General features: G+C 43.1%; 1 protein-coding gene and 1 long non-coding RNA gene across 2 annotated transcripts in view; one reads left to right on the top strand and one right to left on the bottom strand.

Annotated features, from left to right (window-relative positions):
* The window catches only part of TENM2 (teneurin transmembrane protein 2), a gene marked incomplete at its 5' end in the record, with an annotated part of 375214 nt that overhangs the window by 125998 nt on the left and 222389 nt on the right, over positions 1–26827 (top strand). The window lies entirely within an intron of this gene.
* The window catches only part of LOC125934445 (uncharacterized), a 28054-nt gene continuing 2076 nt past the window's right edge, over positions 850–26827 (bottom strand). The window contains exons 2-6 of the long non-coding RNA XR_007461399.1: positions 23553–23610; positions 23056–23171; positions 13136–13268; positions 7827–8240; positions 850–1084 (exon numbers count right to left, since the gene is read on the bottom strand). This is a non-coding gene — a long non-coding RNA (uncharacterized LOC125934445). The remainder of the gene's footprint in view (positions 1085–7826; positions 8241–13135; positions 13269–23055; positions 23172–23552; positions 23611–26827) is intronic.

The following is a 26827-nucleotide window of genomic DNA, read 5'->3' as shown; positions in this document are numbered from 1 at the left end:
AAAATGAAAATGAAGTCTCTGACCTCTGTATTGCCAAGTGTGGGTCAGCTTTGACTCTGTGTTGCTTATTCCTCTTGAGCCTGTTTCTTCATGCCCAAAGTCCTCAATCCCCTTCATGGAGGCAAGCTGTGGTGCTAAGTTCTGAAAAGTTATTTAACTAAACTGGTCAAATTTGTGCTGTGAAAAGAGGGTTCACCTGAAGATGTGTAATGACAAGTACCCCTGAATGTAAATCTTTCCCAAAGGACAATGAAGTCAGCCATTTATTAAGGACATACCATGTATAGGAACTTCACATTTCATGTCTGATCCAATCTTCCCAATGACTTAACTTTTCTATTGATAATTAAGGAAGGAGATTCAGAGAGGTTGAGTAACATGCCCACAGTTACACACTGGTCAGTAGTTGGGATTTGGAATTTAAACATGGGTCCATTCAACTCCCAAGTCCACATCCTCACCCATATGTTTGCTGACATCAACCTAAAATTATGTGCCTGGTGACTTTAACTTCATGTGTTTCCATACCCCAGAAGTCCTTGCAACTACTCTTAATGATAGCGCTCCCAAGAAAAGAGAAAAGAGAGTCCCTCTGGCCATGCAAACTCTGGTCAGCTGCACCTTACCTTTGTCCTGACAGCAGAGAGATGACACATTCCCTACCAGTTGTCCATGTCAGGGCATGCAGGAAGACCAAAATAGGCAGAAAGAAGTGGAAGATAAATGAAATGTACTTCAAAACTGAAACTCACAAGGAGGGCTCAAAGTCCTTCTCTGGATGGCCAGTCAAGACAGCACTTCAATGAGGGAGGCATTCAGCTACAAGTTATCATAAACTAACAACCATAAGAATGCTAACAGTGGTTTACAAAACTGCAAGGCTCTATGTTCCTTACATAGCTAGCTGGATACCCAAGGTTTACAGAAACTGGCACTGATGATGCTGCTCGGTGATGACATCCATGGCATGAATTCTTCCTTTTTCTCTGCTTTGCCCCTCTTGGTGCTTTAGGGTTTTTTACCCCTTGGTTTTGCTGCCTCATTGTAGCAATATAGCTGTTGCAGCTCCAGGCATCATATCTACCTTCATGGGGGAAAGAAAGAGGGGAGAAAGATTCAAGATCTCTGTCCCTTTTATCTGGAAAAGTCTGAATTATCCCCCTGCCCCACCGTATGTGCACACACACACACCCCAACCAAACTTTACTTATATCTTGTCAGAATAGTGTCACGTGGCTGTCCCTTGCTCCAAAGGAGGCTAGGAAAGCTTTTCTAGACTCCTTGGAAACAAGAGAGAAGGGAAAAAAAAAAAGGTTGAAATTGTCTGATAAATCCAAAAACTAACAGTGTCTTTTTATAGTGATTTTTACACTCAAGTTTCTACTTTTCTGAAAATAGATACAACAGCTCTTCTAAGATATCTCTTTTATAGACATGTCCACTGTGGTACTCTGAAAGAGGGTGTGTTGGTTTGCTAGAACTGGCATAACAAAGTACCACTAAATGAATTGTTTGTGACAAATTTTATTATCTTGCCCTTCTGGAGCCTAGAAGTCAAAGACTAAAGAGTCAGGTGAGCCATGCATGTCTGAGCCTGGTTCATCCCAGGTCTCACTCCCAGCTTCCAGTAGTTCCTTGGCCATGACAGCACAGCTCCAGTCTTTACATGGCATTCTCTCTGTGTGCATGTCTGTCTCTGTGCCTAAATTTTCCTTTTTCATAAGGACACCAGTCATAGATTAGATCAAGCTCCACCCTAATGAGCTCATCTTAACTTGATCATCTACAAAGATCCACTCCCAGATAAGGTCACATTCACAGATACTGGCGATTAGGACTTCAACACCTTTGGTGGGGGAAGCACAACTCAACCTATAACACAGGATTTCTCTGAATCCTTCATAGTCTCTTAGTAGTAATGATGATAGGTGGTATCTTAGAGCAGTTACTGTATGCTAAGCAGTTCATATGGATATTCTCATTTAATGGTACCACTAACACATAAGATCAGGACTATCATTATCTCTATCTCCTCCCATTTATCTGTTGACTACAAGGACTTCACCACAACCATTTACATCCCTCGTATGCCATGTATCTTGCTCATAAATGCTAAATAAGTCCAGACAAGTTGATTTAAAAAAGCTTTAAAAAAAAGTTGGTTTGTGTGTTTTTTTGTTCTTAGAAGCTTTCTTTGCTGCCTTAGAAACACAAATAAAACACTTCATTCCATGCGCTGGACGTGATGGGCTCCTCTTATTCAGATGCAGAACCATCTGCGCAAAATACTTCATCAAATTCATCAAAAGTTCACTCAAAAGATGAAATCGCCCTTTGGTGGAACAGTGCCCAAGCTGAAGGCAAATGATATATAGAAACCCAAATGTGACACCTTCGAGGCACAAACAGGCACTGGGATGCTGCCCCCAACTCCTGCCCAGGCTCATAGGTGACTATGGTTCTGCTCTGGCAACCCAGGGAAGAGGAGGGAGAGGAGGAAATGGGGCTGTTGACAGCCATGCGGTTCAGGAGGCAGCAGTGCTGTCTGTCCTGGTGCATAGTGTCCTACTGGCCCTTATCAGCCATCAGGAAGCTGGCATTGATCTGTATGGTCTGGTGCCACTTCCCCCTGCTTTACACACCTTGCTTTGGCTAAACAGCACCGTAACCGATCCTTCTCACCATAAAACAGCCTTAGTAGCCACTTACAATTGTCCAGGGTTTTGCTGTCATCCTCCCCCCCATAACAGGACCACAAATGGAAAAGAAGGCTGCTTCCTCATCCATATAATACTGGGGACTTCCTGGGAAATTTGGCTTTTTTAAGGGCAATCACAACAGTTTCTCATTTCCTCCAGACTAGGGGCAGACCGTGCAAGAAATGATAGTGAAAAGCAAGTAATATTTTATGTTTCTGTAGCACCTCATGGTTTAATGTGGTGGACAGGCATATGAGGCAGGCTCAGGGAAAGGACTTGTCCAAGGCACACAGCTAGTAAGTGACCACTGTGCAGCAGGTACCCAGGTAGTCGGTGTCCAAATACTGTTCTCCTTCCACAGTGACATTGAGCGCTGCCGCAGAAAGCTGTCATGCAGTGCTTCTGATCTGAGCTGACAGAAACTTCTCAAATCAGAAAGGGAAAGAATTCCGAATAGAGGAGTAAGGCACCTATCCCAAGTGCTGTGCCTCAGGGAGAAGCTGATGCAGGAGATGATGTTACTGTAAGTGACCTCTCCTGGGTGGCTTCCTTTAGTTTGGGCTTTGTCCACTCCACAATTGTTCCTTTTTTGTGATGGGTGTGTCTATCTCCTTCTCTGACTCAGCAAACAGCCCTGAGAGAAAGATCTTTCTCATTCTGATTCCTGAGGATAAAATCTCTTTCAAATCCGAATAGAAAGAAAAACTGTAGAAGGAAGCTAAAGTTGTAGCAGCTAGCATTTCATAAGCACTAAAGATGGATGCTTCAGGTTGAAGGCTTTGATTGGATAGCTTATTTAATTCCCCTCTTATTGGTAGAGGTGAGAAGAATTGTCCCCATTTAACAGATGGTAAAGCTAAGCCTTAGAAATTTTAAGTAATGTGCCCAAGGTTGTACAGCTGAGGAGAAGCAGCATGAACAAGAGGCCTGTATTCTGTTCCTTCCTCTACTGTTAACTTGCAGTGTAACCATGGACAAGGATTTACCTTCCTAGGGCCTCAGATTCCCCATCAAAACAATCATAGCATTGACATAGCACTCACTATGTGCAGGTCGCCAGGCTTTGCCTACACCATCTCATTTCATCCCCACAACTGTGGGGATTGTACTATTTTTATCTCAATTTCATAGATAAGGAAACAAAGGCTCAGAGATGTCAAGTGACTTGTCCATAGTCCCACAGCCAGGAATTGCATAAGCAAAGCATACATGCATTCAAACATTTGCTCTATGACCATAGGTAACCCTCAAGTTACTTGAGCTCTAAATTTCTATCAATCCATTATTTTATCTGAGTTATTAACATTGATATGTACCTTTCCTCCCAAGTGTAGCAGGTCTATAGTGAGTTTTTGTGGTATTTCAAGGAACAAGCACTATCTTTATTTTATTTCCACTTTACAGATGAATAAATTGAGGTTCAAGTCAAATAAGTTGCTTTAAGTAATACAATCAGTGATAAGCAGGAGTGTCTTCAAAGTCAGACCTCCTGAATTCCAGTTCCATGTTAACCTAGATGCTGTGGACTTGACACTCAGCAACTATGTTTACTGCTTCCTAATCTCTTGAGCATCCCCCAAGTGTCTTAGCAGGACATGAAAAAAGCAGGTTGTTTAGTGGCTAACAGCAGATATTCTGGAATCAGAATAGGGCTAGAATCCCTGCTCTTCCAGTTACCACCTATATGACTTTGAGCAAATTACTTAACTTCTCTGAGATAGTTTTGTTCTCTGTAAAATTGTAATAGTAAATGCATCTACCTCCAAGAGTGGCTACAAAGATGAAGCCAGATGTTTCATGCACAGCTTTTGGCACAGTGGTTGGTATAAAGTAAGCGCCAAGTAATTGTTACAAGGGATTAGAGTGTACCTTCTAGGGTCACCAGACTGAGCCAGCCCAGGACTACCCGACATTGCCTGGGGCTCCTTCTCCTAGCAGGCACCCTGCTAATGCTCCGTACACCTGCCTTGAGCCTAAATGCTCAAGGTAGCATTAGGCAGCTGCTTCTTCTGCCCTCATGATTTCTTTGCTCCTTTTGTCCTGATCCAGCTAGAGGGACCTCTAAAGGAAAAGGAGTGGAGACAGTTCATGATTAATTTTAGAAGCAGGGGACTGAGGTGGAAAGAATGTGGATTTGGATCTGTTAAGGCTTGGATTCAAATTTGGATATTGTTTAAAACCCCCCTCAGCATCAGATTATCATTCTAAAACAAGGATAACAATGCCCGTTCCTGCAGAATTATCATTAAGACTAAACAAGAAGGATGGCTGTAGAGTGCGCTGAATGGAATAAGAAAATGGCCGTCAGTTTTAGATTAGCCAACCCTTTTGCAGTGGTCAAGTTGTGGTGGGCCAGTCAGAAGTGATCTGAGCTCTGCAAATGTTCTCTGCTCATTTATTTGCCATTGTTTGTATTCTGAACTTTTGTCACTCTACCTGCGACTGTTGGGTCTCTTATAGCGTGCGACTAGCAAATTGCTTTTGAATGACATGTAGCTATTTAATTTTTATTGGTTAGAGAGTTTTTATTGATTATTGACTATTGATTGTTATCACAAGGAAAGCAGCATTCCCAACAGGATGGTCACAAGCACCCAGCCCAGGGTTGGAGCCTCTAAACCATTGGTAGGTTCACCTTCCTAAGAATCAAGAGGCTCCACTGGCTTAATGATTACTCTGATTATTTTCTCAGTTATTGGTATTTGAGAAAGAAGCTCTGTCTTTGAAGCAGAGGATGGCTTCAAAGTTTATCATGCCATTTTTGCCATTCATTGTTGATGTTGGGTGAATCCTCTCCTGTCACTTTCTTCTGCTCATGTTAGCTTTCCTTATTCCTTCTCCATCTTTCCATCTTGTTCTGTCTAATCTCCCTCTTCTTGAATTTCTTCCTCATCTACCTCTCACTTGCTAGCCACAACTCTCCCACTAGTGGGTGATGGAAGACCTGTCTTTATTTAGCTTAAACTGTCTCTTCTGCCTTATGGAGAAATTAACTGCCTACCAGCATCTTGGAATTGTTTGTAACGTTCACAGGAAGTAATACAAGTTCAATGCTTTTAAAATTCTACTTACTATAGAAATACAAGAATTACTAGTCTTTCTCTCTTTTTCTTTCTTCCTATTCCTCTTCTGCTCCCAGCATTAAGTCTTATTTCTTCTCTTTCTCAATTTATCCAGCTCGCATAATTTGCCTTTTCATTTTGTGAATGGAGATAATTTGTGAATAGAAATTACTTCCAAATGTTTCAAAAATATTTTCTAAGCATTTGCTTTAACATGGTCTTGTGAGCTTTTTTCCTCTTTCTTTTTTTCATAAAGAAATAAGTGTTTCCAGGAAAACAGAGCCTGGAGGGAAAAAAGGATCAGATTACCCTGTATTCTTGGGTCTCTTTCATTGATTACAACTTTGGGTCCCTGATCCCTAGAGTAACTTCAGATATGGACTTTCTCACCCTTGGTGGGAGTGGGGGGCAGTTTTATTTGGACCGCTGTCCCAGAACTCCCAGAAAGGAATTGTATGGAGGGAGGAGAAGAGAGTTGTGAAAATAGAGCTAGTTGAGCAGCTGAGGGCTTTTCAGGAGAGAGAACCTCCATGTCAGTGTTTTACTTTTAAGCCTCATTCCCAAGCTTGAGTGGATTCTAGACTACCTCCTGAGAACTGACTCTGCCCTTGATCCATTCAATCAGCATCAATTTACTGAATTTTCCTCCTAAGTGCTGAGACCCCAGCAAAGCAGAGATGAGTAACCAAATTCCCTGCTCTCCAGAAGGTCCTCATCACACAAGGAGGAAAAACAGATGTGCAAACAATCAGTGATACACAAAACTAAGGGTACCGTACTGTGCTCTGTACTAAGTGAGTGGGGAAAGGAAAAGGATGACTTTATCTGAAGCTTTCAAGTACATCAGAGAGGAGGTGCTATTTGACTTCTACCTGGAAAGGTGCACAGGAGTTTGGTGGAAGATAAGGTGGGAGAAGTCCGTTTCAGGAATAAAGAACACAGTGATTAAAGCCTAGGAAAGTATGGTGTTGTAGTGAACCACATATCATTAACACTGAACCAAAAAAATATAGGATGCTGAGGTATTAATGGAGACAGGACTAGAAAGAAGAGACAAAAGAAAAAGAGCCTGTTTGGATTTGATTCTGAAGTGATGTGCAAGGTGCTGAGAATTCTGAATAAGGGAAGCACAGAAGCAGTCTGCCAGCCCTATGCAGAATGAAGTGAGTGGGTCAAGACCAGAGGTAGGAAGAGACCAGAGGTAGGTGGCCATTTCAAAGCTCAGAAAGCAGAGAATGTGGATGGAACAAGGACAGAAGGAGGGAAGCCCAAGAGTAGAACAGTTATGAGAGAGATATCTTGGAGGTTGAATGTCCAGGTTTGGTTACCAAATCTTGTAGGAATGTATTTCCTAAGTTATTTTCACATGTGTAATGGAAAAGTTAAGACAGTAGAATTAGATTTAGTAACGTTCCTGTCTTGTCACTGAATGATGTTTGAAGGACAATAGTTGTTAGGGGAAGGAAAATGCTTAACAAACATCCACTTTTCCTCTTCCCTGGAAATGACATGTTTCACCTACCCAGTGATCTCATTGCCTAAGTATAAGGAACAGTCACAGTACAGGTGATCTGAGCTGGGCTTCATTTAGAGAGGGGCAGGGATTTCTACTTATGTGACAATTACATACTGGGTTCTCTGAGGATTAGGATCCATACTGGGCTGGGTTGAGAGGGGCCAGGGATTAGATTGTTAGGATTAACATTCAGTATCAGATGTGGGGGATAATGTTGAGGATATAGATAAAGTTGATTTCGACCTTGACCCACACAAATACACACTAACCACTTAGCTACAAAAGACGGGGCTGAGGGTTATAAGGTGATCCCCAAGATGTCTTTAATGGGTGTTTGGAGTCTCTCATTCTCCAGAGATAAGTGAGAGAGAAGGATTCTCAAAGAACCCTCCTTCAGAAGGAAGGGCACAAGCCCCACATTCTTAGAGGAAAGGTCTTGGAATAGTGTCTGACTCCTGCTTTCCTTTTCTTCCTGTGAACATTAATTTTATGCTTTTGCAGAGTAGGAGGGAAGAGGGCATTTTTCAATCACAGCATGTTTGACCTTACCTGGTTATCCCTATTTTCATATGTTTCTGGCAGTAGTGTTTTGCTTTGTTTTCTCGACAAGAGCTGCCTGCCCCTGACAGCCACTTCATTTCAGCAGCTTGGGTAGTAGATCCTGAAAACGATGGCCACTTCCACCTTAAGGTGTGTCTTTCAGTGATTGTGGTGGGGTAGGACGGAACTTCTACCAGACGGCTTCCCAAACTGAAATGTTGGCTTTTCTGAACTTCAGAAGTTGCTAAGATACTGTGTGTCTTTGGACACCATCCAGGCTGTTTCCTTCCACGCTCACAGCTTTGACGGAATATTTCCTCTCCCTGATATCGTTACAGAGGTGACATGCCAAACCAAAGTTAGAACTGTTACAAGACGTTTCTTTGACTGCAGTTTTCCTGGGTCGCCCATTCATCTGCTGTGCTGGAAGAAAAAAGTAAAAATCAAAAAAGCTCTATTAAATAGATATGCCAAGTAACGAGGAAAAACAGAAAAGTTTCTTCAACTTTTATATGCTCAGAATTGTCTCACAAGCATATTTTTGTTCTTTTCCTCTATTTAAAAATTGATAACCTAGAAATAAAATCGAGAGAGGGCCAGAAATGGTTTGTGGCACAAAAGTGGCACCTACTGGTAAGCATTGGCTGAAATCTGAAGTTTAGATTTGTGCATGACCTTGACCAAAGTTATATCCTCCTGAGAAGCCTTCCTAATGATTTTCTATGTCTGGAAGGGCAAACCCTCTTTAGATGTATAAATATTAAAAAGCACTTCTTAGGCATGAGGGCACTGGTTTCAGGGCTACAGAATGACTTTTTCAGCTCGTAATTAAAAACATCTCCTGGATAACTAACCAGCAGCACTGTTTGCCCAAAGGAGCAAATGATTTAAAACTGGCTGGGTTGTACAATGAAAGGGGTGTGACCTGTGGGTATCTGTTCTTACCTCTGGTTTCTAGAAGCATCTACCCAGCTCCCCCCAGCCTCCTCCAGCCATTGGGTTCTTGACATCCACAGCCTTCCTTTACTTCGATCTTCGGGATTTTTACTTTATCCTGGTGCTATTTATTTTACGTTTTCATTTCTATGTATTTACTCTGTATCTAAATCTATAGAACTAGTCCTTAAAGGAAAACCATGGCTCCCTCATTTACAGCATACACTTGAGGTTTTTAAGTTTGACTGCATTGAGCAGACAAAATAATCACTTTTGAAGGACTATCAAATTTTTCAAAACTGGGACTTCTACATATTTGAATATTTTCCTGTTTAAGAGGCAGACTCCATGGAAGGATGCAAAGGGAACGTACATTATCAGTTACAAAGATTTGTGATTTGTCCAGTTGGATACATGGAAAGGAAGAGCTTGACATCTACCCCTTCCAAATGGCAACAGGCTTTTCTTTTCATTCTCTCCTTTCATCTTTAAAACAATCCTGTGTCACAGGTACTACTGTTAAAGACATTTTATAGTTGAGAAACTGAAGCCTAGAGGTTATTTGTTCACTGCTATATGGCAATTAAATGGTGGCCATATTAGGAGCCTTTCTGACTCTAAAACCCATATTGTACCCATGGTGACATAAGATGACAACCTTTGTTCGTTCATTCATCCATTCATTCCACGAATATCCATTAAGTACGTACTAACAGCCAGGCACTGTGCTGGCAGCTGGGGTGCGTTGCTGAGGAAGGACAAACAGGTGCCCCACTCCTATGAAGCTGACTGTAGTGTCACTCAGAGTCTTCATGTCCCAATTTGCTCTTTGCTCTCAGGTTTTGTCGGGTTTTTTTAACCCCTGAGGGGAGGAGTTGACAGATTGTGAACACCAGTAGTTATTGAATTGGTCTTGTCCCAAGGCTGCTTAAAAACAGTTTTCAGTGAATGCCAAGCCCTGAATGTCTCCCACGTCCTACTGAAAGAATTAAGAGCAGGTTCTGTCTCAAATGTCGAGCCACCATCGGTCCTGAGATGCTGTGTTGGGCTTTTTCTCAGGAAGCACTTTTTTCTCCATAGCTCTTCAGTCTTCTACCATGAGGGTTGAGTTTTGTTTTGTGCATTTAACAGCTGTGGCTCCTAGGCATGGGTGTAGCAGGATTAGAAAGGAATGCGGGAGTGAGGGAAGACAGATTTTTGGAGCTGCTAGAAAGATTCCCCAAGATGAAGAGTTCCCGGCATCTCTTCGGTTGCTCTTAGAGCATGGATAGGGTTTCTTTGTTTTTCTTTTTAATCTTGAAGGGCGAGGCATGGGCACAGCTTGACCTTGGAGTTGCCTCTGCCCTACTTCTGCACACTTTCTCTGTCCAACAACGCTACATGTGCCAACTTCCGTGTCCTGGACCCTTCTGCATCCTGTTAGACACCTCTACTGTACTCCTCCATCTTTCTTCAGTCAGCGGACAAAGTTTGCCTGCCCACCCCGCCTGAGCAGTGAGGGACCTGGACCCGGATTAGCGGAACAGTTTTCACTGCTGTCAGCATGGGACCTAATAGAGTTGGTAGAGAGGGTTCTTTAGAGGCGCTGGTCCTGACAAGGAAAGCTTCTGTAATCTTGCCTTTGTTTAGAAATATGAACTTCGAAACCCTACTGCAGAGAGTGTCAGCAGCCACGCTGATCCGAGGCCTTGGGCAAATTCATTTGAATTGCTTTGAAATTGGATATTCAAAATTCAATAAAAATAAGCCAGCCTGATGGTACAGCTGCAGCATTGCACCCATCCAGCTGGGTAAGCCGCAACGATTTCCAGGCCTCGGACTAGCAAAGCCTGAGTGAGATGGGGAGATACGCGCCCTGAGCTGCCAGAGGACTCTTCCTGGCAGGCCAGCAGCCCCACGGCTCCCTGCCAGCCCACTCGAGGGGCGGGGCTGGCTTTGGCACGAATCAGCCCTTCTCTCTGGCCTGCCCAGGCAGGGACACCATGCCTGCCTCAGTCGTGGCCAGGGTCCAGGAGGAGGGAATTCCTCAAGGGCGAATGGATGGGGTGTCGGAAAAACAATAAAATCACAACACTCCAGTTGTTTGGAGGGAGTATGGACTTCCCAAATACTCTGCCGCAGATCCAGGGCCATCAGACACATAGGCGGGTTTAATTAAATTGTATGCAGATGTAGACAAACACCGTAATTTGCCCTTGAGCAAATGCTACTGCTTTTGCCTGTTAACGGGGACTTGACCTCCTGGATGGTGCTTTTCCTACCTACTCTGGAAGGCCCCTCTTCATCATTGCCCATTTGGAAAGGCTATTTATTCTCACTTTCCCCTAAGACTGAAGCTGTTTGATCTCCCTGCTTCAAGATAAGGTATCACAATTGTGAATAAAAACTGGGAAATGCCTATTAGACATACATATACAAAAGGAGATATATATATACTATATATATATATACACACATACATACATACATATATATGTGTGTGTGTGTGGACATGTACGTACATATATGTACATGCACATTTATATGCATTTATGTATACATATACCTATACGTTTATAGATAGACCAACCTATGAGAATTCATATGTAAAAAGTGTGTCTTGTTACCCCTAAGAAACCCTGTTCAGTTTTCACAATTGGACCCATCATACTACCATGCATGAGTACAGCCTCTTTCTTGGGTTGAAATCAGTGCGTGTATGAAGCGCCTTGAGACAGATTCCAAGAGAAATATATCCGTTAACCTTCTGATTGTCGCACTGTGCCACCCACAGTACCATACCTAAAGAGGGGTAATTGGAGCGCCTGCTTGCAGGGACATTGTTAGCGGCCCACTCTATTGGCCTGCGTTATATATTGCCAACCACTCAAGGGCCAGCCGTGAAATTTAATTTGGAGTTTTACAGACACATTCTGAATCCGAAATCTCAATAATAACTTTCCCTTTGCTCAGCCTTTTAACTGTGAAATTCAGTTGGGGAGTTTCGAAGCAGCAGGTAATGTCACAGCACTCCAGAGGGATTTTGCCAGAATTCTACTAAAGTGCTTGCAAGTGTCATTTCCATATTTAACTAATTTCAGTTTTTAATTAGCTCCATGTGAAAAATGAGAGTTCACGCTGAGCTCCTCTGTCAGCACAGACGCTTGTTTCCTTTCTAGGATCTCAGGACAATTAAGAAAAAAATAGTTGATGCTACAGTAAGTGTGATCATGCATAGCTCTCTCAAGCCATAATGTTGTTCATTGACAGTGAGAGAGTGGCACCGGCCGGCCTGCTTGCCAAACTGAGAAAGAGCAGTTTGAAAAAGGGGTTTTGGATGCAGATCTGTGGATCCCAGGATCTGAATGGTTTTTTAACTGCAGGCAGTGTATGCTCATTCCTGCATTTTCCAAGATGACCACAGATTAGTTTTTGAGAGAACACTGTATGTAATAGGTAACTGCAAAAATGGTGTTCCTGTGGGACACAAGTGTCCCCGGTGCCACCTGTGTGCTGAACTCCTGCATCCAGGTACCTTTAAGGTCATTCAGTTTCAGATTCTTAAGGCTCTTGGCATACGAAAGTAACTTCTGTATGATTAAGTTTCAAAATGCAGTTCAGACATGGAAATTTGTTAATCCTACATTCAAAGTGTAAATTTACCACTTGGGACCAACATGCAAATGAAAAACTACATACTCTTCAAAAAAAATGTATTGAGACGTTCTGTTTTGCATAAACTGAAAAATATTTGATGTGATCAGGTTTCTGAAACAATTTCAAGGAAGCCAAACAAAAGCAGGCCCTGCATTTCATTTGCATAGCATCCATGCTAATGGCATTATTTGTTTAAAAGAGCAGATTCATTAAAAGTTTTGAAAATGATTAAAGTGGAAAAGTGTTTGATACTTGTCTTTAGTAGCAGTTCCTGGAAATTGGTTTGGAAAGTAGAATCTTTGTCTTTTTTTGTGTTTTTGTACATCCCCTGTGTTTTGGTGTTAGATAATTGTTCCTTTGGATAGTGGACATCGACAGATGATGCGATAGTGAGAACACTAGGTATCTCCAACAGGAATTGAAAATTGGAATCGATGTGGTAAAAAGAAGCCCCAAGTATTGGGTGTATGTGGTTTGATTGGAGCGGAGTAGAATATGGGTAGATTTTTCTTCCATGTTCTCTTGTCTACTGACTAGGCTTGAGTTACAAAGAGCAAACATATTTGTAGATCAAGTAGGCTGCCTTTTTGGTATAGATTTAGAGAAGCACATGTCCTGTGGAATGCCAGAAACTCCACCATTCAAGATTTGCTTGTATAAATCACACATGAAAAGATGGAGGCAAAGTTCTGAACGTGAAGAGACCACCCATAAGTTAACGTAACTTCCACAATGAGTAGCATTACCCGGCAAGAAGGGCTTAATTTGCCAGTGGGTCTTGAGGTTGGGATTTGATCTCCCTGTTTGAGACAGCTGCCATCTCAGCTCAGAGGGTGTGATCCTCCCCTCCCCAGGCTGTGCTGGGAGTGGATGGGTGACCTGAGGAAAAAACAACAACTTCTAAATCAGAGTGATCTGTTCAGTGATCTGGAGAATGATTGCAGTTTGGATCTTTTCTATTTCTTTGTTCTTTTCAAGGTGTGAAATTAGGCGGGCCTCTTCTGGGTCTAGGGGGGGAGGGGTAGCTACACTAACAAGGAACTTTGTCCTTACATCAGGAGGCTTGGCCTACAGTTCCTTTGAATGTTGAGGGCCACTCTGAAAGTGCAAATAGCACTCAGAAGCGGTGTCCCCCTAAACATTTATCCACTGGCATGGGGATCAGCAGTCAGCAATCCCAGAACAGGGAGTTCATGTAATAGAACTGTAAGAATGACACACATTCTGGAGGGTGGAATCAGAGTGAGCAGCAGAGGATCTAGAAGGTCACAGACTTGAGTCAGAAGGAGAAATGCAGAAATGGACAGTACTTTTTGAGAATTTTATGTGAATTCTGAGCCTGACAACTAAGGGTCAGACCACAGTTTTGTCACCAAGCACTTTAATCTTAGGTTTACTAGTCATCCACTTATTCATGTATTTATAAAATAATTGTTTTCTGGTACAAGGTAAGAGAACGGGCTCCAGAATCCGGACTGCTCAGGATCAAATCCCAGTTTTTCTACTTACTAGCTACATGAGCACAGCAAGATTCTTAGCCTCCCTGTGACTCAGTTTCCTCCTTGTAAAGTGGGCACAATAATAGTGTTGTCTTATAGGGCTTTTGTAAAGATTAAATGAGATAGTTCTTTTAATTTTTTTTAATGTTTATTCATTTTTGAGAGAGAGAGCATGAGTGAGGGAGGGGCAGAGAGCAAGAGGGAGACACCGAATCTGAAGCAGGCTCCAGGCTCTGTGCTGTCAGCACAGAGCCCAACATGGGGCTAGAACTCATGAACTATGAGACCATGATCTGAGCTGAAGTCAGACACTTAACCGATAAAACCACCCAGGCACCCCTAAATGAGATAGTTCTTAAATAACCTTTAGCACAGTGCTCAGCAAAGGAAGGTACTGAATAAAGACTTTTTACTGTGCTAGGTTCTGGGTGTACAATAGTGAACCAGACAAACTTAGTCATTGCCCTTCAAGGATATACAGCAGCATACCCAAATAGAACCACTCAGTATCCATGCAAGGGTCAATCAGCTTTCCAGTTTCTATATAAAAAATAAGGATATCAAATTCGGAGTATAGAAAAGGACTATCTCAGCAAAAATTAACTAGTTAAAGCAACTTATTAAAATAATAATCCCTCCCATGGACAAAGTGGTCACATGTACACCTGCCAGAAAATTACCCACACCACACATAGACACTTGCGTGCACGCGCATGCACACACACACATGCGCGCGCGCACACACACCCACACACACACACACACGCCTAGGAGATGACCCTGAAGCACATTTCCCAGAAAGCCTACAGAGAACCAAGTCACCCTCACCTGATGAAAGTTGGCTCCTGACCATGGTATGCAGCACAGGCTGTGTGGAAAGGACATTGAAGGTCAACTCTGAGATCATTGGCACTTCATTAAGGAGTTTATCCTAAGTGCATGGGGCTTTCTCAGAAAAAAAGAAATACAGTCTTCTTCTTAAATCTAAATAGGCTGCTGAGAGGCCATGAAACTGGCTTTTTACTTCACTAAAACTATCATATAATTTACCCAGAGTTTCTCAGGCACCAACCATCACTTCTGTTAACAGATGGGAGAACACAAAGCAAAAGTTACTTAGTTCCACATCTTGTCTAGAACTGACCTTGCCCCTGGACTGGCTTTGTGTGTCCTAAATCCAAGCTTGGGTATGCACCCCATAGCTCAGGGTTATTTCTTGGATACTTGGTGCTGAAAAATTCACTGCTGATCACTAGAATAAGAAAGTGTTTTCTAAAGAAAAATTGAACTGTTTGTGGTTTTCCTACTTTAGGAAATATAATAGAACTTCAGCTTTGGGCAGCTTGACCTTGTGTTAAATATTCTAACAGAGAAAAAAATCTCTGTATAAGTTTTGTTTGTTGTTTTGCTTTTGCTTCTGGTTTTATTGTTTTCCTCTGTGTGGAATGTTTCAGCAACAACTGTTTGTTCTTGCTGTCTAAGAAGTTCAGCACACAGGTACTATAGCAGATTTATGGGGTAGTAAGAAGACATCACCTATTACTTTCTGTAATAAACTTCCTTCCAGAGGAAAAGAAAAAATGGCTGTGCCTTGACTACAGAGCAAGTTTAGTAAATATTTATAGAGATCAACGCCGTTGGTGAAAATGGAGCTTGCAGAGATCTTTAGGTTCCAAATGTTTAGCTGAGACTAAGGAGCAGCCAACCTTACAAACTGGTTGTGGTCAGCCTCCCAAGAGGAGGAAACCAACACCCAGCCTGAGAGATGGGTACCCACCAGCTAGTTAGTCTCACACTGACACTGTCAGTATCAGATTGCTCTAGGAGCTTTGGCAAGAGTAGACTCACAATTTGATCCTAGCTGAATTTTCTGATGAATTCCTGAAGTCCCACCAAAGGATCAGTATGATTGATAAAAAGAGTAACCCATGTGCTTTACATAAGACAGCCAGGCAGTTGTGAAACTTTGTGGAAAGTGTAGATGCTTGATACAGATTCCCTTCTGGTCAGACAGCCAACCCATCATGGAGAATGGGGAAACCTGAATGACTCACATCAGTTCCCTTGGTGATAGGGTTGGCAGATTCAACATAGGATGCCCAGTTGAATTTGAGTTTCAGACAAACAAAAAAATAATGCTTTTAGTGTAAGTATGCCCGGAATACTGCATGGGAAATTCCAATTTAACTGGTATCTTGTATTTTTATTTGCTGAATCTGGCAACTTTACTTGGTGGCCAGGTCTATACTCAACACTCTTCATGTCTTATCTGGGTCTGACCTGGCACCCAGACAGAGTTCACAGTGTCATCTTACAGTGACTGGCCCAAGGAAGGCCAGTGACCCCCAACCAAGACAACCAGAGTCCTTGCCTAAGATGCCTATACGTGAATTTGGAAAAATAAAGCTCTCTTCTCTTTGGTGGCCCAAGGGCATGGGGTTATGATTCTGGTATTCTTTATGACCATTGTCTCCATCTCATGGAGAAAGCCAGAGAATAAAGACAGGGCTTGACTGCCCAGCTACTCCTTCACTTTCATGAGCTGTCTTAACAGCCTTCCAATAATTTCCCTTTTATGCTTAAGCCAAGTCAAGCTAATCCCTAATATTCCTAAACTAATACATAGCTCAAACTCCTGAGTTCAGCCTCATGGACTATACAAAAATGGACTTTCCATGGGAGTGCTTACGGACAGGTATTTACAATAAGATGCCCCCACCACAACTACCGCAGTGGATCATTAGCCTTGGGTGGCTCTGTGCCTGATAGCAGGGAAGGGGTTGCAGTCTTTCTGGCAAACAGACCAGAGATCCCCCAAGGCCCATCTGCACCTGGTCAGCACCTCCATGGCCAAGGCTAACCAGAGTAGAGGGGGAAACCTTCCCTTCTTGCCATCTCAGAGCCACTGTCTACAATACCTTCTCTCTAAAAATATCTCCCTTGCCCTAATTGGCATCATGCCTAAAATCTCTACCTTTAGAGTTTATATGTTTGACTTAAATCATTAATCTCCTCTGTAATTGCACATCCATTAATGGTAGAAAATGTGAGCACTTGGGAGAGCTGTGGATGAGTTCACATACCTAGTTCCAACAGATTTTTTTAAGTTCTCTGGAAGTGGTTGATAGTTTGGAAAGCACAGTTCTGAGAGAATTGGAGGGGAGTCCAGGAAACTTCCAACGTGATGGGAAAGCATTCATACAAGTGGCATGGCTGAGTTTGGAAGTGACAGTGAGTCTGTCTGATAATTGTCCGTCTTGGACAGGCAGAACAGACACAGAGCAGATACTGAAAGGGGAGCAGACATGCTAAGAAGAAACTTTACCTGCTTGACCATTTTGCTTTGGCCCAAGTCTGGGTCTGGCATTTTTTTCCATCTTTCCACCCTGGCTTGAATGTCTCTTTTCTATATTGCTTCTTCCAGACTGTTTCTGACATCCTGCCCCTGTAGGCAGAGACCTAGTGCACCTGGAGGGAGGGTTTGGGGCTCTCTCACCTTCTCCACCTTCCTGGAAACAGACAAGGGGAGCTTGTTCCTTCCCTTCATGTTACCTTTCCCTAATTGCCATCAGCCTTGCTTCACACACTTCCAGTGGGTCACAGGCCTGAGAGTTCATCAGAAACACCCACAGGTCCCTCAATCCACAGATACCTGGGTCCCGCACCTGCTGGAGTTTCTGATTTGCTGGTCTGGAATGAGGCCCAATAATTTGCATTTCTAATAAGTTCTCAAAGAATTCTGATTCTGCTGGTCAGGACTGGCCAGGACTAAGTTTTTTGAGGACAGCTTTGTCTTAGTCATCCCTGCACCCCCAGAGCCTAGCTCAGCACCAGGCACAGAATAGCAGATTAGGAAATGCTTATTAACAGAGCTCTCCCACACGACACAAGCCTTCGTCCTGTTACGGCTCATCACATGAGCACCCTGAATTTGCAGATATCAGGTTAAATTCAGAAAATATTGCCATTTAATGTGTTTTTATGCAGCGGTTCTCCAAAATATTAACATAGGAGAGGATTTGAGGTGGCGATCCGAGTAGAGAAAGGGAGGCTTGAGGCCTTTTCTTGAAGCTACATTTGCATAGGAAACACACAGGTTTTACTTAGAAGCTGTATATTTGTGGTTGCTTTGGAGAAGGTTGGTGGAAATCATTAAGAATTCCCATTCCTACCCCAACTGCACCTCCCAAACGCTGCTTAGTGCTGCCAATGATACCACACGTGCATGAAATATGTGATTCAGGTCAGCAGGTCTGAGACTCCTCTTTAAAGCATCACTCCAGAAGGACAGCTTCAAGTCAGCGCAGTAAGGTGGAAGCGAATGAGATCAGGGATCTGTGGTTCTCAAAAATGATGCCTGGCCTCCCTACCGAGGTACTTAACCCCTCTAGGTCTCTGTAACCTCTTCTGTAAAATGAGTCTGGAGGACATGATTCCAGTTTTCCTGCACAGGATTCTGTAGTTTTCATTCAGAAGGCAGGCCATCTCCAATTTAGGAATGGACTACTTGCTTGAAACCTAGCTGTTTGGAATCTGAAAGATACCTTTTTCTAGGCGAACAATGTTATTTCTGACCAGTCCATGGCACAACTGTTGCTGGCTGAGCTCTTCACGCTGTGTCAAGCTGAGCTAAGTGCTTTGCCTGCCTTGTTTCATTTAGCGTGGCAACCCCACTGTGAACTAGGGACTTTTAACACCCCCACTTTGCAGATCAGGGAACTGAGGGTCCACAAGATCAAAAATTAAAAAGCACACTTTCCCAGAGCCTCACAGATACTAAGGTCCAGGGCCTAGACCTGGATTTGAAGCCAGGTCTGTCTGATTCCAAAGCTACTCTAACTACCATGTTCTGTTGTTTCCGCAAAAGTATGTTTTATCCAAGGGGCGTCTGGGTGGCTCAGTTGGATGCTTACATCCAATTTCAGCTCAGGTCATTATCTTGCAGTTTGTGAGTTCAAGCCCCATGTTGGGCTCTGTGCTGACAGCTCAGAGCATGGAGCCTGCTTTGGATTCTGTGTCTCCCCTTCTCTCTGCCTCTCCCCTGTCTCTAAATAATAAATAAATGTTAAAAAAAAAATTTTTAAGTATGCTTTACCCAATATGTCTGAAATACAGACTCCAGCCTTTAGGTACAAGACAGCATTCTTTTTATGATACTTGTACTGTAAGTGGCAGAAAGCATTGGAGTTCAGAGCTCTGAGCCAGAGTCCCCAAGTTCAAAGCCCCACTCTACTGTTATTGACAGAATGACCTTGAGCAAGTTACTTAATCTCTCTCCCATACTTTCTTCAGCTCTAAATGGGTATAATAAAAGTATTTGTCTTTAGAGCTGTTGTATTAAGTGATTAATTTATTTAAGATGGACCATGTAAAACTACTGATATTCTATCACAGTTGATCTATCAGAAATGACAATTTCATGTCTACATATTTAAAGTTTTTAGAACAGTGGCTAGCGTACAGTCAGCACTATATTAGTGTAGGCTGTTATTCTTACTGAAAATTGCATTTAGGGTTTGCAGTATCTGAGGTATAATGATTGCTGGTGAATTTATGAAATAAGTAGAAATTGCAATGCCCAAGAACACAACTGTGGTGGTATGGACTATGGAGCCCCTCCCCCACAGGGCTGGGGAAAAGGCAGGTGGGGAGGATGGGGCTCTTGGATTCTAACAGACTCCAGACTCTCTTGGCATTACCTAGCATAAGATAGGAAATCCTCAGCAGGAAGGACTGATTCCATGGATGTAGCCTCCCTGAAGCAGTGTTTGTCCTCTGGCCCTGAAGAAGTGAAGAAAAACCCACAAGGTGGAGGGGTGGGAGGTTAGGTCTTGTGTTTTGCTTTTATACTAGAAATATGAGGTAGGCATGGGGAAACCTTCCTTCCAGCCTGTTCCTCTACTGCTCCTCCCTTGTTAGACTGCCACTGAGGACAGAAAACACAGAAATAATGCTTGGCCTATGGGGACAGAAAGACAGAAGTTACAAGTTCACATTTCCCCAAGTATGGTAGGCATACCACTGGTAGAACCTACAGGGTATGACCTTGTGTGGTATGTGGCCTTGCTGTTTTACTTCAATAGTTATGTTTACTTGAATGTATCACAAAGCCTTATAACTAATACAGCAAGCGTTTTATTTCACAGATACTATTTTGGGATGAGGCTGAATGGATTAGAGTTTTAAAAAGGGGGACTGCTTTTTAAATGTGGCAAGGATGTGCCAGTACAAGTGGCTCTCAGCTTTAGTAAAAGTCATGACCATGGTCATTGAAGACTGAGGTGAGGGAAGCCCTGCCAAGGGGTGAAGATGCTTCTGCACATGTCTGGCTCTGGCACTTAGCAGCTGTGTGGGAGTGGGCACATTATTTAATCTCTCTAAACCTCCTTTTTCTCATCTGGAAAATGGGAATAATGGTTCCGCCCTCAAAGGTGCCTGGAGGCAGGGGGTAGTGATCAAGAGAAATGTCTCTAGAGCAGGTAGGAATTGAGAACCTGGCAAAACGTCAGAATTCCATACAAATCGCTTATTACTATTACCGTTATTGCTCTTAGCCTGGCACAACATAAGACCCAACTAATTAGGAGTTTTTAAACTCAATTCCAAACCATTCTTTCATTTAGAAAATATTTATTGAATGCCATTGTGTTTAGGCCTGATGCCACTTGCTGGGGCAAATTCCAAAAAAAGGAGATGAAGACTCACTCTCGCCCATGAAGGTGCTCCCAGCAGGGAGCAGGTAGGATGATCAGTAAGTAAGTAATTACCATTTAAAGTCATAAATGCTGAGGGCCTGAGTGGCTCAGTCGGTTGAGCATCCAACCAGCTCAGGTCATGATCTCATGGTTCGTGAGTTCAAGCCCCGCACTGGGCTCTCTGCTGTCATCACAGAGCCTGCTTGGGATCCTCTGCCCCCTTACTCTGTGTCCTTCCCACCCCACCTGGCACGCACACACACACACACACACACACTCTCTCTCTCTCTCTCTCTCTCTCTCTCTTTCTGTCTCTCTTTCTCTCTCTCAAAGATAAACACAGACAAAATAAGGCCATAAATGCTGTGATAGATGTGGGTACAAAATATCCTGTGAGCACAGAGGAGAGGAGCCTAGGAGAACCCTGCAAAGCCACAGTAGTCTAGAACTACTCTGTCTAGCAGCCACATATGGCTACTGAGTAGTTGAAACTTGGTCAGTGTGACTAAAGAACTGATCTTTCACTTTATTTTCACTGTAATTAATTTAAATTTTAAAACTGAAGCAGTAGAAAACATTTATCTATTTAATATACTTTTATTATTTTGGAAGGACCATGTTTCACTTTAACCACTGAAAATTTAGCGTCTGTGTTGAGATAAGCTCTAAGGGTAAAACACCAGATTTGGGAGACATAGTGCAAAAAAAAGTGTATAATACCTCATTAACGGTTGTTATGTTGAATGCATACTGAACTGATAATATTTTGGATATAGGGTTAAAAAACATAGTATTAAATTTGTTTTTACTTACTAATGTGATTACTAGAAAATTTTAAATGACATATGTGGCTTGCATTCTGTTTCTGTTGGACCAGAAGCAGAATGCAAATAACATTCTGGGTAGAGAACCAGAGAAGTTCAGAGGTTAGACCCAACTCTGGTTCCCCTGGGCATTTCTTTCTGACAGTTCTGGAGCGAAGCTCAGAGGATCTGGGGACACTAGTTAGGAGGTTATTCCTGGGGCTGCAGAAGGACAGTGAGGTCTCTGAGAATTAGTCCTAACTATGGGATTGGGATGCCAGATTTAACAGTTTTAAAAACAACAACTGGCAACGCTCCACCTTGGGCGTGTTCTGTATCTGCAACAAGCCTCAGTTGCTTTATCTGACAAATAGGGATAATAAAATACCTACCTCATTAGTGTCCTGTATTAAAGTAAAGATTAGCTGAAACCAGATAAGACCAGAAGGGACACAATTTAGAAACTTAAGTCTAAAAGAACTAAGTAGTAAAAAACGAGTGGGGGGATTTCACAAACAGGTTCACCTTTCTTGAGCTCGGAACATGCAGGACAGGGAGAATCTCTCTTCCCTGGCTGGGATCAGAGGAGACACCAACCCCCACCTGGAGGTGAATTGGATTATACCAGAATTGGGATCTTTTAGAGATTGTTTGGGGGCGGGGGGAGGAGTGGAGCACAAGCCAAAGAGGGGAGGGTGGTTAATAATGAACAATGTGGAGTGTCTTTCTGCTGTCATCACAGTGCTTTGTATAAGCCAAAAGTGCCACAGTAGTTACCATGTTGCTACCTGTTGAGAGAAATGTGTACCTTTAGCAGGAAAGAAATGTGTGGGACTTGAGTGTCACATAAAACCCCTGAAATTAGTTCTATTAAGTAAATTGTCACAAACTCAAAATAAGTCTAATTGTGTCATTTATCTAATTGAAGATGAAAATGTAGTTCTTCTTTTACAATACAGGTGGCTTGCATTCCAAAAACAAAGTATCCTTTTTTTCTTCTACCAGATAATCTTTCTCTCAGTAAGAAGCTGACCCTGTTATGTTAAACATATCAGAGGACCAGGACTACCGGATTTCTGGGTTTTTATTTCCTCCTGTGTCATCAGGCTCTGAGAGAAAGAACTAATTTTTTAATGCAATGTTTCTTTCCATTAGAATCAACTCTAAAATGTTTCAGGTTAGGCATGTAAAATCCACTTAACTAAAAACCAGTTAAGAGAAAGATCAAGCCCAATTTGCTCATACAAGATTTTTTATTTCTGAGTCAGAAAAAAAAATCCTTGAGAGAACCATGTCAGAAATTAAACATTGAAAAGAACACTAGCAGTCTCCCCGTGTGCCTAATTTGGCTTTGCTGAACAAATGACCAAATTGACATGAGAATTACATGCAGGATTTGCTCAGCATCCTTATTTCTCTAACTCATTCCTCACTCCTGAAATATTGCCCAGTTTCTGTGCAGGAGGGAGCCATGTCTGTATCGACCATGGCATCCTTGGACCAGGTAGAATTAGAAAAATGGTGATTTTAGTTTCTTGTTGTGAATGAGCTCCTGCAGTAGAAGCAATTTGTCATAGAAACCCGATGTAATGAAGTTAGGATTGGGAAGGATCATGATACCCATTTTGTTGACTAGTTTATAAACAGGTTATTTTTGCTCATCCCTTACCTTGCAAATAGTAGTAATAAAAATCTTAAATGGCTGAGAGAAGGAGGCTTCGCTGAGGTCCCCTCATGTTCTCTGATAAGGCATTGCATTGCACGTAGGCCTCAGAATCCTTTGTTCTTTAAAGAGATGGAAGAGGACCGTAGAGAGAGCACCAGACAAAAAGTTAGGAGACCAAGCTTCAAATCCTGGCTTAGCTAGTCATTGGTCATCATGACCTTGGGCAAGTCATTTCACCTACGTGAGGCTCAAGGTCAGTATCTATACAAGAACCAGACCAGATGACCTTTGAGCTGGGTGGCTCTGCCGTTCTGATATAATGCAGAAAAGAAAGCCAAAGAGGTTTCTCAGAAAGGGGATTAGGCAAATGCGGGAAGAATATCTAGATGAATAAACATCCCCAGTCTTTCCTGGTGCCTGGAGCTGATATTTGTCCTGCTGTGAGCTGGAATGATGCGATGCTCAGGTGTTAGGTGTCATGGCCCAGGTTCAAGTCACACCTTTCTACCACTTAGCAGCTGCATGTTACTCCAGCTCTCTGAGCCTCAATGTCTTCATCTGCAAAATGGGAAAATATTATACACACTTGATAAAATTTGCGCCTGGCACACATCAAGAGCTCAATTAAACATTAGTTACAATGGGTCTCGTTGTAATGGCAAAATGACCCAAGATACAGCAGAAAGTAAGACACATTTCTTGAATGCCTTCTCTGTGTTCGATACTCACGGATTCCTGCCTCCTTTATACTAACACCACATCGTAAGGTCAGTTTGATCACCCTCTTCCCTTTGTGGCCAAAAGTGCACACTTGGTTCTATAAACACCTGCCCCACCTAGCAGCCGTGTCTGTATGGGTAAATTTCCAATACTGCCTCCCATCTCTCATCTGTAAAATGGAAAGAATAATCGTACCTACTTTAGACTTCTTGTAAAGGGTAAATAAGATAATGCGTATAAAGCTCTTAACACGATGTTAGGCACTGAGTCAGTACTTTATAAAAATGCTAACTTTTTCTTCTAGCTAAGAAAAGTGAAGCTCAGAGAGGTCAATTAGTTTGCACAAGGTCATCTGCTTATGAGTAGTGGAACGGGGATTTAAACCCTGATAGGAATGAGTCTCAAAGACCCAGGATAGGGGGATGGTTCCTCCTTCACCCCATTCCTAAGGCACCCCTGGCTTTGCTATTCGTTTTTGGCTGCTTGACTGTAGCCTCCACAGTTCGATCAGAGGGTTCATTGGAAGCAGTTTGATTGGGGGGGGGGGGGTGCCTGGGACTCGGAAGGGAAGCAAGACCAGATCCTTCATTTCTTCATTTACTGCAGCCGAGGGAAGAAACGTGCCCTAGGAATATGGCCAGTGCCCCAACTGCCACCTCCCTGACGCCCCTCACCATGGCTTCTTGCAAAGCCGACTTTCCACGGGAGAGTTCCCCCCCTTTGTTCCAGCATACACTGCACATCTACCAATCAATATGACATCTTATCCTCTAAAACATTCATAATGTCTGCTTCCTATGAGTCTGGTGGCCGCATGCCGCGTGCAGCCTGCATCACCTTTCCTTTGTAGTAAGTAGTCTTGTGGACCGGCCCCCTCTTTAACAGGGCTGCCGGGTGCTGTTCTTTAAAGAAAGACAAATATTGTTTGGGTTGTCAACACTGAATGACAAGCTTCTGAGGGAGAAGAAAGATGCGTTTAGGTGTATGCGTGTGGATTGCGGGGATGTGTTTTGCTATCACAAAAGCTCTTAAAATCCGAGACCATGATTTATTTGCTGAATAAAACCTACTGATATTATCATTCTCTAAAGGTATGTTGATCACATGGGTCCTTTCTTAGAGAAAGAAAGGCTTTTATTTTATTTCTTTCCTGGGAAAAATAGCAGCAGGAAAGGAGTCGTCTGGGTGGGAAATGATACCCTGTGTGGCGAATGACTCCAGGCATGTGTTTATCTGCCTGAGGATAAGCTGGCTCAGTGGACAATGGGACGCCTGGCCAGCATCGCCAATCCTCCAGGGTACGTTCCTGGAGACTGTGCACGAGGAAAAGACAGTAGCTGTGAGCATGTGTGTCTGTCTTACATATTGATCCACCTGGTGATGCTGAGAGCAAAGGGCCTTGTTAGAGGTCACCTGAGCACACCAGACACCACACCCCCACAGTGTCCAGAGTTACCACCTGCAGCGCACAGTGGCAGGTGTAAGGGGACTCGAGGGGTAGGAGTTACACCAGCTTGGGGGCCCCATGCATCCTGAAGCTGCAAGGGGTCCCATTTGTTTCCTCCAAACACAGGAATTGATTAATCTCATACGACTTCCCACTTGCTGTACTATCCTGAGCCTGTCATGAAAATAGATTAATGTGCTGGTTCCCTCCATGTGGATTCTTCTTGTCTCCAGAACACGCTGCTCCCTGGTCTCAGAGCTGCCTCACGCAACTGTCACCTTGTTCTCTTGGCAGACGTGCAGGAGGGGACAGAAAGCCTCCCTGCTTTTGCAAGGGACAAGCATTAGGAAGGCAGAGACAAAATCCCTGTTTTAGCATCATGGCTGGAAGATAAGAGAGCGCAGATAGAGGTGTGAATTCAGGTGCATTTCTCCAAAGCCCCCTCTCATTTCCGCTGGTCCTGTCAGGATTCTGGTATCCTATCTGGGCCTGATTCTTCCTCTTCTGTGTCATTCCTGGGCCAGAAACTTTGCAACCATTTTGGAAGCTGCAAGCTGGAAGTTAGACACAGACAAGTAACTTTTCAGAGCATTCTTGGGAGATAGGTACACAAATCCCATTACTAGTAAAGGGATTTGTGGGCATAACTTCCCTGCAGTGCTTTGAAAATTCATTCCATTCAGTGTATTGCAATACAGTGGGGGCAGGGGGAGGGGTGGAATAAGAGAAATAATTCCACCAAGGCAGTTTGAAAGGGATTTTTTTTAACTCCTTTATATTTAAATTTTTTAAACTCCTTTAAGACTTAAGGCACTTCCGTGAATGTTATCCCACATGGCTTTGTTTGTATCTCTTCTTTTAGGCAGAAGGTAATTTAGGCACGACAGTGTTCCTAAAAAGGATACCATTAATCCACTGCAGTGGGCCCCCTCCTCTCTGAGGAAAAGGCACCGTATTCAAGGTCCCCAAAGGATGACAAGCAAACTGACCAAGGAAAAAGTCACCAAGCATATAGATTGCTAGCCTGCCTGACTGAGAACTGAGGTTGCCAAACAGATTTATTTTCTATTGACAATCGCGATTCCTTTCAGTTAAGTAGCAAGCTGGTCGCTGACCAAGGACAGCTTTATCAGAGGACTAACCACTGCCTACAAAGGGAGGTGTCTGTTGCTGAGTGAGCCTTGACAGTATTTAGTAAGTAATTCTGTAGCCCATTGCCCTGTTCAGTCTTGACTAAGTAGCGGTTCACTTAGAGAATTAGGGGCCTGATGGCCTCTATTGAGGACTGTTGAGTAAGTCAGTAGCAGGGCAGTATGGGGGTTGAGAGCTCTGACTCTGCAGTTAAATGTGTCTGGGTTTAACTTCCAGACTTCCTGGTGACTGGTTACTGGCTGTGTGATCTTAGGCGTGTGACTTAACCTCCCTAAGCTTCAATTTCCTTATCTAGAAGAGGTAGACTACATTACCATGTCACTGAGTGAGAATGGAAATAAATAGATTTTCACACTCTTTAGAATCTTGCGGTGTTCATCTCATCTCACTTAAATACATGGCGAAGTCTCTCCAAGGGCACCCACTCCCTACCACCCACCTTCCCCACCACCTTGC

The sequence above is a fragment of the Panthera uncia genome, assembly GCF_023721935.1.
Source record: "Panthera uncia isolate 11264 chromosome A1 unlocalized genomic scaffold, Puncia_PCG_1.0 HiC_scaffold_17, whole genome shotgun sequence".
Classification (NCBI taxonomy): Eukaryota; Metazoa; Chordata; class Mammalia; order Carnivora; family Felidae; genus Panthera; species Panthera uncia.
Note: the sequence above shows the minus strand (reverse complement) of the source record. Positions and strands in the feature narration are given on the sequence as shown.